We start from the raw sequence: 16,073 nt of genomic DNA, 5'->3' as shown, positions 1-16,073 counted from the left end.
TTGGGTATTTTCTGGCTTCTCTTTCTCTGCAGAGAAATAGTATCCTCCTGTCCAATTCAAGACTATTCATCTTAAGCTCAGGAAGGATGATCAGAAAAGCTGCATTAAAATCGTCATCGGGGGGCACCCGGGTGGCTCAGCCGGTTAAGTGTCCGACTTCGGCTCAGCCGTGATCTCACGGTTGGTGGGTTCGAGCCCCACGTTGGGCTCTGTGCTCATGCCTCAGGGCCTGGGGCCTGCTTCGGATTCTGTGTCTCCCCCTCTCTCTGCCCCTTCCCCACTCGCACGCTGTCTCTCTCTCTCTCAAAAATAGGCATTTAAAAAAAATAACAAAATGATAACAGCACAAAATTAGAAATGCGTAAGGTCTCGGGAAAAAATTACAGAACTTCAGAGTCAGTGTTCGTTGGAGGTAACAGGGTCCCAGCTGAAGTGACGTGGGGAAGCCAGGGGACCGGCCTGCGCACGGCCGGGTCCCGCTGGGGCCAGATCCTCCCTGCCCGGCTCCTCTCGCCCCGGGTGACTCATTCACTCTCTCCAGGAAGCAGCAGGAGAAGGCTGGAGCCACGGCCCCAGCCACGGGGGCGGACAGACCCATCCACCGCTAGACACACCCGGGGAAGCTCCTCCCACGGACGTTGCTCGTCCGCGCACCAGTCACTGTGGCTGGGACGTGGTGGCCCGCCAGGGGCAGCACCAGGATGTCTGGGGGCAGGTGAGATCTGCTGAGGATTTAAAATCCACGATAAAGTTCACAGCAGTCCACGTGGTTCTTAATCCCCCCGCCCCTCCATTTCTTCCCAGGGCCCCCGGCACACGTCCTTCCCGGGAAACGTCCTTCCAGCGGTCAGTGTTGTTGTTGTACTGAGACGTGTGTGTTATGGGTTGAATCGTGCCCACCCCAACGTAGGACGCTGGAGCCCTAACCCCCGGGGTCTGTGAAGGTGGCCTGGTTTAGGACGGAACCAGGTCAAGGCGAGGTTGTTGGGGAGGCCCTGACCCTGTCTGACCGGTGTCCTTACAAGAGGAGGACAGACACACAGGGGGACGCCGTGGGAGGGTGATGGCAGAGACGGGAGTGTCTAACGGCCCAGGAGCCCCGAAGACCGCCCACAAACCACCTGCAGGCAGAGGGGAGGCAGCCTGGAGCGGGGTCTCCCCAGAGCCTCCAGGAGCGAACCCACGCCCTGGGCTCTTCCTGCATCTGGAGAGCCCCCCGCCCTCGGGCCCCGGCTGGGCGCCAGCCTCCACCCTCAGAGCAGCAACAGAGGGGGAGCCTCCGTCGCCATCTGACCCGCTTCCGTGGCCAGGTTCTCTGGCCGCAGCAGGAGGCCGTCCCGCTTTTAAGGACCTGCGTGGCCACGCTGACCCCACCTGGGTCATCCAGAACGCTCTCCCCAGCTCACATCTGCAGAGTCCCCTTTGCCACCGAGGGCGCCTGTCCCAGAGGGTGACACAGAGAGTCACCGCGGACAGTCTAGCGCTGTGCCTTGCTAAAGAGCAGATCTGAGTTCCTCGACGAAATATTTTCCTGACTCTAATTTTTAAAAATTGAAATTACTCCTTTTTCGTTGCCAATTTCTGTTTTAAAAGTAAAGAACAGAAGACGTGGTTTGTATATACAACGGAATACTACTTGGCAATGAGAAAGAGTGAAATCCTGCCATTTGCAGCAACGTGGATGCTGAGTGAAGCCAGTCAGTCAGAGAAGGACAGATATGATATGAGTTCACTCATGTGGATCTTGAGAAACTTCACCGAAGACCTTGGGGGAGGGGAAGGGGAGAAAACAGTTACAAATGGACAGGGTGGGGGGGGGGGCAAACCAGAAGAGACTCTTAAACACAGAGAACAAACTGAGGGCGGATGGGGGCGGGGAGAGGGGAAAGCGGGTGATGGGCACTGAGGAGGGCACCTGTTGGGATGAGCGCTGGGTGTTGTACGTGAGCGACGAATCACGGGAATCGACCCCAAAACCAAGAGCACGCTGTATACGCTGTTAGTTAACTTGACGCTCAATTATATCAAAAAATAAAAACTGAGGGGCGCCTGGGTGGCGCAGTCGGTTAAGCGTCCAACTTCAGCCAGGTCACGATCTCACGGTCCGTGAGTTCGAGCCCCGCGTCGGGCTCTGGGCTGATGGCTCGGAGCCTGGAGCCTGTTTCCGATGCTGTGTCTCCCTCTCTCTCTGCCCCTCCCCCGTTCATGCTCTGTCTCTCTCTGTCCCAAAAATAAATAAAAAACGTTGAAAAAAAATTTAAAAAAACAAAAAACAAAAAATAAAAACTGAAAAGCACATCAAGAAAATGTAGAAGTCACCTAAATTGTACGTCTTTTTTTTTCTTTTTTTTTTTTTAATATTTTGTTTATTTTTTGGGAGCGAGAGACAGAGTGTGAGCGGGGAAGGGCAGAGAGAGAGGGAGACACAGAACCCGAAGCAGGCCTCACGCTCCGAGCTGTCAGCACAGAGCCGGACGTGGGGCTCGAACCCACAAACCGCGAAATACTGACCTCAGCCAAAGTCGGACACTCAACCGACGAGCCACCCAGGCGCCCCTAAATTGCACATCTTGATGATCTCTTGGTTGTCGGAAATATGGAATTAAATAAAACAATTTTCTCAGCCGTATTTCATAGAAGAGGTGACAGAAATGACCCTCGCGGGTGTCCCATGCTGGGCGCAGCACCACCAGAGGAATGGAATGTTCTGGCTGGCCAAGCCCGGTCACTGGCCCGCCTGAAACACAAGGAGACTTTCACACGAGGTGGAGGGGGGTGGTGCGGGACGGGAAGGTGAACCTCATCGGTCCCCTCCCTGGGGCCGCGGGCACCGCCTTGTCACTCAGCCTCAGGCCCCCACCCGGACCCCCCGCGGGATGAATCGCTGTCTCCAGCCCGAGCAGAAGCTGGGAGGCCGGGTGGGCAGAGCATCCAGGCCAGGAGAGCCAGCTTCCCCTCCCCCAAGGCCGAGAGCACCCGAGAGCTCCAGGCTCTGTGCCCAAGGGACGTGTCCCGCTGGTGACGAGGGACAGTCCCCCCAACTTCCTGCACGGAATGAGGATGGCTGTCTTCCTGGCTGGGCATGGGGCTCACTGCACCCCCCCACCACCCCTTGGGGTGTCCTTCCTGACATCTCACTCCCAGACCACTTTCCGGATTGAGAAGGGGATCCGGGCCCCGCCCCTGGCCGGCCGTGTGACCCAGGACGAGGTCTAAACCCCGCTGTGCTCGTGGTCTCGTAGGTGGAGTGGGAGGGGTGGTGGGGCCTGCCTCCAGAGCGGAAATGCAGGCTGCACACACCAGTGTGGGTGTGAACGTCGGGGTCCACCAGGGGCTGAGCGTCGGATGATCGTGGGGCCTGCCGGAGCGCGTTCTGGAGAATCGGGGGAACCGCGCCCGGCACGCAGAAAGTGCTCAAGAGACGGTGGTCCTTTGCCGTTTAGTTTCTCAGGCTCCACAGACCCAACCCCTCTTTCCAGTGGGGGGTGACCCCGGAGAAGAGGAAGCCCTTTCTTTCCTGGAATCCACGCGTGAAGTCTCACGAGGGACCCGCGGATCTTGTCTGAGCCGTGAGGCCATCACTGGCCGGGGACTGGATTCGTTCACGGGCTCACCCCTTTGGTGGGGATCGTACCCCTGGGAACGTCTCTCTCCCCGGAAGAGGGGGCTCCAGCAGGAAGGGGTGCCGGGCCCGTCGCACACGCTCGCACATGCACACCCTCCACCCCAGGGCAGAGAGAAGCCTTCGAATGGAAGGGGAGGGCCGTGGTGTCGCTGCGTCGGAGGGCCTAATGCTGTAAAGACGCACTTGTCCCCCGAGTTAGTCTGTAGATTTAAAGCCATCCCATACAAGTCCCAGCCGGCCCTCTGGAGTATGAGCAGCGATTCTAACGTTCATCGAAAAATACAGGTGTGACCACCACCAAGGAAAAATTGAAAATATAAAGGAATAACTAAGGGGGCTTACCCAGCAGATCCTAAACCGCATCACCGTCTAAGCTAACGAACACAGCACGAGTTTGGGGAGGAACAGACAGGGTTCAAGCCCCACGTCGGGCTCTGTGCCGACAGCTCAGAGCCTGGATCCTGCTTGCGATTCTGGGTCTCCCTCGCTTTCTGCCCCTCCCCCGCTCACGCTCTGTCTCTCTTAAAAACAAATAAACGTTAAAAAAAAATAGAATCTAAAGAAAAAGGACTGCTGTATTTTGCTAAATAAGCATTCAAAGACTTCTAAGTCAAACCCATGCCCTGGGTCATGGAAGTTGGTGCAGTGGGCACACGGGCAGACGGAGCAGGCGCTCTAGGAGCCCGCTCGGACCCCTCGGGTCCTGTCTGCCCACAGCTGCAGGTCACCGTGCCAAGTGTCACACCTGCCACCCTCTCCGCAGGCCCCCCCCCCCCGGCCTGGAGCAGTTGGGGCTGACGCTCAGCCTCCCGGCGCCCTCACCACCGGGCCGGACGGCTCCCGTGACGCTTGTGAGGCAGAGCTCCCCCTCCCCCCCAACAACCAGGTAGGGGCTGCCCTTCGGGGGAGTCCATGCCCTCACTTAACGTCAGGCTCTTCCCGGGAGCACCCCCTACACTGCTGGCCAGGGATTCCTGCTGCGGGCTCTGTGTGGAGAGAACCCAGACCACATCATCTTGTGGTAGATGGTGGGGGGTGGGGGGGAGCTGCCCCTCGCTCGGAGACCACACAGAAGTCCCGAGAGAAGCAGGCTTCTCGTGGGACAGTGCCTGCCCCCGGCTCTGCCCCTGCCTCACCCCGCCCAGGATCGAGGGTCAGGGGCAGGCCTGGCCTGTCCGGGACAGGGCTGGGTCTGCCCACGTGGGGGGGGCCCTCACACCACAGGAGCCACGGGAACTGCCTGCGGGATGGCCCTCGGGATGATTTCCGCTGCCTGTCGTGGAGGTGCTTGAAGATCGTGCCCCGTCTCCGCGGGGCAGCCCGTGGCCAAGGCCGAGTGTCACAGGTCCACGAACGCTCGCTCCCTTGTCACAAGACAGGACAAACGCTATGCGGCCTTTCTCACCGGAGAGGAGAGAATCCGTCATCACACACGGTACACATCTGCGGGCTGACGGTCCAAAGGGTGCACGGACTGTATTGGTTTGAGAAGGAAAGCCACCGGGTGACTTCCTTGTTCAGAAATTTCGTCCCCGGAGAGGAAGATCCACAGAGACCTTGGGCTCGGGGACACCAGGCGCTGCAGAAGGTGAGGGCTGGACGCAGAGCACCAGAACTGGAAAGCAGCAGTCGCGCCCCGGCCTCTCCTCTCCCCTCCCTTGGCTCCCAGATGCGGCGCTCGGCACGTTACGGGATAACTCTTGGAGAACCTGGCCCAAGAGGAAAGATCTGTGTGTCGTCGGTTGGGGTCTCCCAACAAAATGCCCTTCCAGCTCACCCTCCTTGCTGCCCGAATTAGCAAACCCTGTCCAGGTGCGAAAGAGCGTAAGGAGCTCGTTAAACTGTCACTCTGAACTACAGAGAGTGCTGAGACCCACCAGAAATCTGAGCCGTGGGTCTGATGGCAAAAACCAAGGTAAACAGGAAAAAGGACCCATTTATAGTTAAAATTCTCGTTCGAGGCTCCTGGGTGACTCAGTCAGGTTAGCGTCCAACTCTTGGTTTCGGCTCAGGTCATGAGCTCACGGTTTGTGAGTTGAATCCCCGTGTCGGGCTCTGTGGTGACAGTGTGGAGCCTGCTTGGGATCCTCTGTCTCCCTCTCTCTCTGCCCCACGTGTGCACACTCTCTCGCTCTCTCTCAAAAATAAATAAACTTGGGGCGCCTGGGTGGTGCAGTCGGTTAAGCGTCCAACTTCAGCCAGGTCACGATCCCGCGGTCTGTGAGTTCGAGCCCCGCGTCAGGCTCTGGGCTGATGGCTCGGAGCCTGGAGCCTGTTTCCGATTCTGTGTCTCCCTCTCTCTCTGCCCCTCGCCCGTTCATGCTCTGTCTCTCTGTCCCCCAAAAGTAAATAAACGTTGAAAAAAAAATTTTTTTTAAATTAATAAATAAATAAATAAATAAATAAATAAACAAACAAACTTAAGAAAATAATTTAAAAAGGGGCGCCTGGGTGGCTCTGTCGGTTAAGCGTCCGATTTCGGCTGAGGTCATGACCTCATGGTTCATGGGTTCGAGCCGTGCACCGGGCTCTGTGCCGACAGCTCGGAGCCTGGAGCCTGCTTTAGATTCTGTGTCTCCCTATCTCTCTGCCCCTCCCCTACTCTCATTCTGTCTCTGTCTCTCAAAAATGAGATACCATTAAAACAGTTTTTAATAATGAAAAAATAAAATTATAGCTCATATTTTCAGAGAGTTCAGGAAGATATTTTTCTAGTGCTGCTCATTAGGCTATATGAACTCTTGTGGACAGACTGGTTGTGTATAGTCCTTATCCATGCTGGCTTTTTTTTTTTTTTTTTTTTTAACCACTGGTGGGTTCTCTGTGTATTCCGGTCACGAAGGAGTCTGAACATCACTGCTCTTTCTATGCTTAAAAACAAAGAGAGAAGCTTTTAAAGAGCAACAATGGTGCGCACACAATAAAACCCACTCACCATCCCCAGAACCAGAACAACCATAAAGAATGTTTCAACAAGTAATTACAAACACTCTTGAAACATATGAAAAAGAAAGATATAAAAAGATATAAAAAATAACATGGAAATTATAGAACTGGAAAATTCAAGCATCGAAACTAAAAATTGACTGGACAAATTGAATAGTCATTTGGAGACAACAGAAAAAAATCCATAAACTTGAAGACCTATTATAGAAATGTCCCTATCTGAACAACAGAGAGAAAAAAGACTGGAAATAAATGAAAAGACTTCTGGGAATCTGTGAACAATAACAAAAGATCTAACACTTGTGCCAGAAGAGGAGAAGGAAGAATGTAGACTGAAAATATTTTTTTTTAACTGAGATGTAATTGACATATATTAGTCTCAGATGTGGCACATGATGGTTCAGTATTTGTAGATACTGTGAGATGATCCCCTCTAAGTCTAGTTAACATCCATCACAACACATAGTTACAAAAATTGTTTCTGGTGATGAGGACTTTTAAGATCAGCTGTCTGAGCAACTTCCAAATATGTTACATGGTATATTAACTATAGTCATCACGCATGTTACATGGTGCATATTACATCCCAGGACTTAGTTATTTTATAATTGAAAATGTGTATGTTTTGACCCCCTGCACCCATTTTGGCCACCTCCAACCCCCACCTCTGGCAACCACCAATCTTTTCTCTGTATGAGCATATGGTTTTGTTTTCTTTTTTGATTCCACATAGAAGTGAGAGCATACACTATCTGTTTCTCTCTTATTTTACGTAGCATCATGCCCTTGAGGCCCACCTATGTTGTCACAAATGGCAAGATTTCCTTTTTTGAGGCTGATATTCTGCAGTGTGTCTATGCCACATTTTCTGCTTCCTGTATCCACTCATCCATTTATGGAAACTTGACTACTTCTGTGTCTTGTCCCTTGTAAATAATGTCGCAGTGAACGTGGGGGTGCAGATATGTCTTCAAGTTAGTGTTTTTCTTTCCTTTGGGTGAATATCCAGAAGTGAAATTGCTGAACATAGGGTAATTCTATGTCTAATTTTGTGAAGACCCTCCATACTGTCTTCCAGAGTGGCTGTACCAGTGTGCATTCCCACCAGCAGTGCACAGGGGTTCCTTTTTCTCCACATCCTCGCCAACATCTCTTATTTCTTTGTTGTTGATTTAGCCATTCTGTCAGGTGTAAGGTGGCCTCTCACTGTGGTCCTGATTGGCATTTCCCTGATGATCGATAACTGCTGTTGAGCACCTTTTTCTGTACCTGTTTGCCACCTGGATGTCTTCTTTGAAAATACCTGCTCTGCGTCTTCTACTCGTTTTTAAATGGGATTGTTGGTTTTTATTTTTGTTTTTGTTTTGCTGTTGAGTTGTATGAGTTCTTTATATATTTTGGGCATTAGCCCCCTCTCAGAGATCTGAGTTGAAAATATTTTCTCCCATTCCGCGGGTTGTCTTTTCATGTGTGGATGGTTTTCTGTGCCGGGCAGAAGCTTTGCAGGTGGATGCTGTTCCACTGCTTTGTTTTTGTTTGTGTTGCCTTTGCTTCTGACGTTAAAAAAAAAAAAAAAAACACACATCAGCAGCAGGACTGATGTCAAGAAGCTTACCGCCTGTGTTTTCTTCTAGGAGTTTTATGGTTTCAAGTCTTAACATTCAAGTCTTCAGCCCATTTTGCATTGATCTGTGTGTGTGTGGTGGGAGAAAGTGGGCCCGTTTCTTTTGCGTGTGACTTCAGTTTTCCCAGCACCGTTTATTGAAGAGACTGCCCCTCTCCTATCATATGTTCTTAGCTCCTTTATTGTAAATTAATTGGCCCTATATGCATGGGTTTATTTCTGGGTTTTCTAATCTGTTCCATTGATCTATGTATCTGTTTTTTTTTTTTGTGCCAGTACCATACAGTTTTGATTCCTGTAACTTTATAACATAGTTTGAAATCAGGGGACGTGATGCCTCCAGATTTGTTCTTTCTGGAGATTGATTTGTTTGGTATTTGAGATCTTTTGTGGTTCCACACAAATTTTAGGATTGCTTGTTCTATTTCTGTGAACAATGGAATTCTGTGGAATTTCTTTAGGGATTGCATTGAATCTGTAGGTTGCTTTGTGTAGTATGGACATTTTGAGCACATTGGTTCCTCCAGTCCATGAGCACGGACTGTCTTCCCATCTGTGTGTCTTGTTCCTTCCATCGATGTCGTAGTGTTCAGTGTACAGGTCTTTCACCACCCTGGTTAAATGTATTCCTAGGTATTTTATTCCTTTTCATGCAATTGTAAAGGGGACTGTCTCCTTAATTTCTCTTTCTAAGAGTTTATTGTTGGTGTATAGAAACGCAGCCGATTTTGTACTCGTTTTGTATGCTGTGACTTGACTGAATTAACTGATCGGTTCTGATGGTTTTTTGGTGGCGTCTTCATGGTTTTCTCTACATAATATCGTGTCGTCAACACACAGTGACACTTCTTTCTTTCTGATTTGGGCACATTTTCTTTTCCTTGCCTAACTGCCGTGGCTAGGACTTCCCACACTGTGTTGAATAATGACAGCGGACATCCTTGTCTTGTTCCTGATCTTAGAGGAAAAGCTTTCAGCTTTTAACCATTGAGTGTGACGCTAGATGTGGGCTTCTCATCTACAGTCTTTATTATGTCAAGAAAGGTTCCCTCTATTTGCACTTTGTTGAAAGTTGTTTTTTTTTTTTTGAATCATAGATGGTGAATTTTGTCAAATGCTTTTTCATTGAGATGATCAAAATACTTTTATCCTTCCTTGTTAATGTGCCTCACGTTGACGGATGTGGATGTTGAACCACCCTTGCATCCCTCGAATAAATCCCCCGTGACAACGGTGTAAGATCCTTCTAATGTATTGTTGAATTCGTTCTGCCAGCAGTTTTTTGAGGAGTTTTGCATGCATGTCCGTCAGGGATATTGGCCTGTAGTTCTCTTTTCTTGTGGTGTCCTTGTCTGGTTTTGGCATCAGGGTTGTATACTGGTCTCGTACCATGAGTTTGGAAGTGTTCTCCCCTCTTACATTTTTTTTTTTTGAAGAGTGTGAGAAGAATCGGTATTAATTTTTGTTTTTACCTTTTCATAGAATTGACCAGTGAGGCCATATGGTCCTGGACTTTTGCTTGTTGGAAAGCTTTGGATTACGGATTCTACCTCCTTACTAGTAGTAGTCAGTCTGTTCAGATCTTCTATTTCTCCATGAGTCAGTCTTGGTAGGTTGTACATTTCTAGGAGTTTATCCATTTCTTCTAGGTTGTGTAATGTGTTGGCATATAATTTTTCTTAGGAGTGTCTTATGAGCCTTTGTATTTGTGCATAAGGTGTAACATCTCTCGTTTCTGACTTTATTTATTTGAGTCCTCTCTTTTTTTCTTGGTGAGTCTAGCCAAAGGTTTGACACTTTTGTTTTCCTTTTAACAAAACAGCTGTTAGTTTCACTGATCTTTTCTATTGTCTTTTTAGTCTCTATTTCATTTATTTCCCCCTCTGATGATGATTATTTCCTCCCTTTTACTAACTTGGGGTTTTGTTTGTTCTTCTTTTCTAGTTCTTTGAGGTGCAGAGTTAGGTTGTTTATTTGAGTTTTTTCATTTCTTTTTCTTTTTTCTTTTTTTTTTCAACGTTTATTTATTTTTGGGACAGAGAGAGACAGAGCATGAACGGGGGAGGGGCAGAGAGAGAGGGAGACACAGAATCGGAAACAGGCTCCAGGCTCCGAGCCATCAGCCCAGAGCCCGACGCGGGGCTCGAACTCACGGACCGCGGGATCGTGACCTGGCTGAAGTTGGACGCTTAACCGACTGCGCCACCCAGGCGCCCCTGAGTTTTTTCATTTCTTGAAGCATTTATCACCGGAATTTCTTAGATCTGCTTTTGCTGCATCCTGTAAATTCTGGGATGTTCTATTTCCATTTTCACTCATCTCAACGCATTTTGCATTTCTTGTTTGATCTCTTCTTTGACCCATTCACTGTTCAGTAAAATGTTGTCTGATCTCCATGGATTTGTGAATTTTCCAGTTTTCTTAAAATTGATTGCTAGTTTCCTACCACTAAGGTCAGAAGCTTCTTGATTTGATTTAAATTTTCTTCAACTTATTAAGACTTGTTTTGTGGCCCAACAGGTGATTTATCCTGGAAAATGTTGCATGTGTGCTTGAGAAGAATGTGTATTCCGTAGCTTTCGGGTAGAATGTTCTGTATGTATCTATCAAGTCCATCTGGTCTAACATGTCAGCCCAACTTTTCCTGGCCAGTGTTTCTCTATTGATTTTTCTGTCTGGATGACCTAGCCATTGATGTAAGTGTATTAAAGTCCCCTACTATTATTGTATTGCTATCTCTTTCTCCCTTTTGATCTGTTAGTACTTGTTTTATATACTTCTGTGCTCCTCCTATGTTGGGTGCATAACATTTACAATTGTTACATCCTCTTGTTGGATTGACCTTTTTATCATCATGTAGTGCCCTTCTTTGTCTTTTATTACAGTCTTTTTTTTAATGTTTATTTTTGAGAGAGAGAGAGAGAGAGAGAGGTAAAGAGTATGAGCAGGGGAGGGGCAGAGAGAGAGAAGGAGGCACAGGATCTGAAGCAGGCTCCAGTCTCCGAGCTGTCAGCACAGAGCCCAATGCGGGGCTCGAACTCATGAGTTGCGAGATCATGACATGAGCCAAAGTCAGCCACCCAAGTGACTGAGCTACTCAGGCACCCCTACAGTCTTTGTTTTAAAGTCTATTTGTCTGATATGAGTTGTAGCTACCCCAGCTTTCTTTTTGTTTCCATTGCATGGAATATCTTTTTCCATTCCTTCACTTTTAGTCTCTATGTGTCCTTACGTCTGAAGTGAGTCTTCTGTAGGCGGTGTGTAGATGGGTCTTGTTGTTGTTGTCGTTGTTGTTGTTGTTGTTAAATCCATTCAGCTACTCTGTGCCTTTTTATTGGAAAATTTAGTCCATTGACATTTAAAGTAAGTACTGATAGGTGTGTACTTATTGCTATTTTGTTAATTGTTTTCTGTTTCGTAGTTCCTCTGTTCCTATCTTCTCTTGCTCCCTTCCTTTGTGATCTGATGATTTCTTGTAGTTTTACATTTACATCCCTTCTTCTTTTCCTTTTGTGTATCTACTATAGGTTTTTGCTCTGTGGTTACCATGAGGAATACATAAAATGACATATTTATAGCAGTCTATTTTAAGTCGATCACAACGTTAAGTGTGAATGCTTTCTACAGCCCTACATTTTTACTTGCCCCAATATTTTTATGTGTTTGATATCACAATTTACATCTTTTTATATTGTGTATCCCTTAATAAATTATTGTGTATATCCTTTACTTTTGTCTTTTACCCTTCATACCAGTTTTATAAGTGATTAACCCACTACCTTCACAAAATTAGATTAATTCTGGGGCACCTGGGTGGCTCAGTCAGTTAAGCATCTGAGTTCAGCTCAGGTCATGATCTCGCAGTTCACGAGTTCGAGCCCCACGTTGGGCTCTGTGCTGACAGCTCCGAGCCTGGAGCCTGGTTCGGATGCTGTGTCTCCCTCTCTCTGCCCCTCCCCTGCTCATGCTCTTAGTCTCTCTCTCAAAAGAAAAGAAACATTAAAAAAAATTTTTTTTTAATTAGATTAATTCTGAATTTTGAGATTTGTACTTTCATGTTTTCCTGTTAGTAATTAGCACTCTCTTGTTTCAGTTTTTAAAAGCCCCTCAACATTTCTTGTAAGACTGGTCCACTGGTGATGAATTCTTTTAGCTTTTGCTTGCCTGGAAAACTCTTTTTTCTCCTTCAATTCTGAATGACAACTTTGCTGAATAGAATATTCTTGGGTAGAGCCTTTTTTCATTTCAGTACTTTGAATATATGATGCCACTCCCTTCTGGCCTGCAGAATTTCTGCTGAAGACTCCTTCCTACATAGTTGTCTTTCTGTTGCGGCTTTAAAGATTCTCTCCTTGTTTTTAACTTCTGACACCTTGACTATATAATGTGTCTTGATGTGGGCCTCTTTGGTCCATCTTGTTTTAAACTTTTTCAGACTCTTCAATCTGACGTCTGTTTCCTTACCTGGCTTAGGATGTTTTCAGCCATTATTTCTGCCCCCTTTTTCTCTCTCTTCTCCGTCTGGGAGCACCCTAATGGGAATGTTGGGCCACTTGCTGTTGCAGAGAAATAATACTTGGAATAACAGCAGATTTCTCATCTAAAACCAGGAAGGCCAGAAGGTAGCATTTTTCCAACGTTGAAAGAAAGTGTGCCACCTCTGAATCCCATGTCCAGCAAAAATGTCTTTCAGGAATTCAGAGGAAATAAAGACATTCTCAGATGAAGGAACACCAGGATAATTTGTCACTAGCAGACTTACCTTTGAGTAGCTGCTAAGGAAGTTCTCCAAACAGAAGGAAATTTGTAACAGAAGGAGGCTTGAAACTTCAGGAAGTTAGAAAAAATAATGCAATGATACAGTGCTTAATGTTTGTAGAGGAAATACCTAAGACAATTATACTTTAAAAGAAGAGGGTAGATAAAGGGCCTAGATGAAAGTAAGTTTTCTACACTTCACTGGAAGTGATAGCATATTGTTACCAGGAGACTGTGGTAAGTTACATCAGTGTGTTGTAATATGGAGAGTTAGAGTGTTAGCTACCACTGAAAGAACTATATAGTGAGATACACTCAAAAACACTATAGATTGAAAACATAAAATTATAAAGGTTAAAGTAACCCACAGGTGGGCAAGACACAGGAAACAGGAAAAAAACACAAAAAAATAAAGAATAATCAGAAGATAAATAATAAAATGTCAGCCTTAAGCCCTAACACATCTATAATTACTTTAAAGGTAAATGGATTTAATAAATCAATTAAAAGATAGAGATTGAAAGAGTGGATTAAAACACACACACACACACACACACACACACACACACACACACTAAACTACCTAACTACCCAACTGTATGCTACCTACAGGAAACCCACTTCAAACGTAACTATATGGATACGTTGAAAGTGAAAGAATGATAAAAGATATACCATTCACCCATTAACTTTCAACATGAAGGCATGGGTATATTAATACTATATAATGTAGGCTTTAGAGAAAGGAAAAATAATCAGACCCAAAAAGAGACAATACTGAAAGTGAAGTCAGCAAAGTTGCAATGAACAAGATGAACACAAAAATCAATCACATCACTATATAGCGATGAATGTGTGGAAGCTGAAATTTAAAACACAGCACCATTCATAATTTCTAAAAAGGTATACATCCAACAATACATGTGCAGAATCTGTATGCTGAAAATTACAAAATAATGATAAAAAAAAAACTAAAGGGTATTCAAAGAATTGGAACGGCATACCATGTTCATGAATTGGGAGAGTCAACATAAGAGTGATGTCCATTCTCCCTGAATTTATAGGTTTCTCTCAATTTCTATTAACATCCCAGTAAGATTTTTTTATAGATTTAAATAAGCTGATTCTAAAATTTATATGGAAAGGCAAAGAAATTAGAAGAGCTAAAACAATTTTGGAAACAAAGAGTAAAGTGGGAGGAGTCACTGTATTCAGTGTCAAGATTTACTATACATCTGCAGCAATTGAAACAGGGTGGTGCCGGTGGAGGGATAAACACGTTCATCAACAGGATAGAATGGAGAGCCCACCAAGAGACCTACACAGTACACCTGCTTAATTTTTATTAAGGGGCAAAAGCCATCTGAAGGAAGCATGATGGTCTTTCCAACAAATAGCATGAGAGCACTTGGACGTCCATAGACAAAAAAGCAACAACAAAGGATCTTATATAACTTAATTCAAAATAGGCTCTGGGTTTAAACGTAAAAAGTGAAACTATAAATCTTCTAAAAGAAAATGTAGAGAACATTTTCAGGACTAGGGCCAGGCAAGAATTCTTAAATATGACATAAAAAAAGATTAATAAATGACACTTCAACGAATTTAAAACTTTTGCATTATGGAAGACCTTGTTAAGGAAAACACACACTATAGATGGGGAGAAAATGTTTGCAAACCACATATTTGACAAAGGTATTGTATCTAGAAAGTGTAAAGAACTCTCAAAATTCAACAGTCAAAATAAAAAAATTCATAAAACGGATAGAAGTTGAAGTATTTCTTCAAAGAAGAGATACTGCTGGCAAACAAGGATGTGAGAAGATGTTTGACAACATTGGGCATTGGGGAAGTATAAATAAAAACTACAGTGAGATCTCACTATATACTGTTACAACAACCAAAATAAAAAATTGGCAATAACACTAACCGTTGGCGAGGATGTGGAGAAATTATATCTTGGGCATCTAAAAGGGGAATGTAAAATGGTACAGCCACTCTGGAAACAGGTGAGCAGTTCCTTACAGGAACCATGCACGTGACCACACACAGCCTGGCAATCGCACTCCCGAGCATTTATGCCAGAGAAATGAAAATTTCACTTCACACCAAAACCCGTGTGCAGATTTTCACAGCAGCTTTATTTGTAGCAGCCTCAAATTGGAAACAACCCAAATGTCCTTCAGTAGGTGAATGGTCAAACAAATGTTGCAGATCATCTATACAGTGGAATACTACTCAGCAATAAAAAGGAACATAACAAATACATACATGAGCCAGGACGGATCTCAAAAACCTTTGCTCAGTGAAAGAACCAATATCCAAAGGTTACATAGTGCATGATCCCACTTACATAACATTCTAAAAGTGACAGAGGTGAACAGATTAGCGTTGCCAGGGGACAGGGACAGAGTTGGAGGCACGGGAGACAGCTGCAGGAGTCGTTCTGTATCTTGACTGTGGTGGTGAGAACACAGATCCACACCCACGGGATACATTTACAGACCACACCCGCGCACGAGGGCATGTGAAAGCTGGTGGGGGCTGAACGAGGTCTGTAGCCTGGTGACCGTACCTGGACCCGTGGACGCAACATCTTCCTGGTCTCGATGCTGTACTACAGTCAGGTCTTAGCACCGAGTGGGTGGCTTGGGGAGCTGGGCAGCTACGTACTATTTCCTGTGACCCTATAATTATTTCAAATTTTAAAAATTGGAAATCAAAAAACCTCCCGAAGAGTAGAACGAATAGGCAGTGCCGTGGGGTGAGAAGAGGTGCTGAGAAGGGTGTGGTGATCAAGGAGAACTCCCTCGAGCCCCCCCACCCCCCAGTCCCGTATTTTGCCTCTGTACCTGCCTCATTCCCAGACGCTGTCCTCTCTCCCTGGCTGGTGGGTGAACTGTCCGTGGTGCTAGCGAAAACCGTCCGCCCCCTCAAGCAACAAACCTTAACCCTTCTTCCCCAACCATGTTCTGGCGACCCCCCTCTCCGTCCCATGCATCATCAGTCTTCTCCACTGGATCCCACAAACAGTCTGTCATGGCTCCCATCTCTATGCATCACATCCTTTACCCCCGCAGGGAGAACAGAGGCTCCAGAGGGAGGTACGTTGCTACAGAA

At 46.4% G+C, this 16,073-nt stretch overlaps 1 protein-coding gene across 1 annotated transcript in view; it reads left to right on the top strand.

Moving 5' to 3' along the window:
* The window catches only part of MAD1L1 (mitotic arrest deficient 1 like 1), a 362,570-nt gene that overhangs the window by 336,857 nt on the left and 9,640 nt on the right, over positions 1-16,073 (top strand). The gene's annotated exons all lie outside the window — the stretch shown is intronic.

Source organism: Felis catus, chromosome E3 (genome assembly GCF_018350175.1).
Source record: "Felis catus isolate Fca126 chromosome E3, F.catus_Fca126_mat1.0, whole genome shotgun sequence".
NCBI lineage: Eukaryota > Metazoa > Chordata > Mammalia > Carnivora > Felidae > Felis > Felis catus.
Note: the sequence above shows the minus strand (reverse complement) of the source record. Positions and strands in the feature narration are given on the sequence as shown.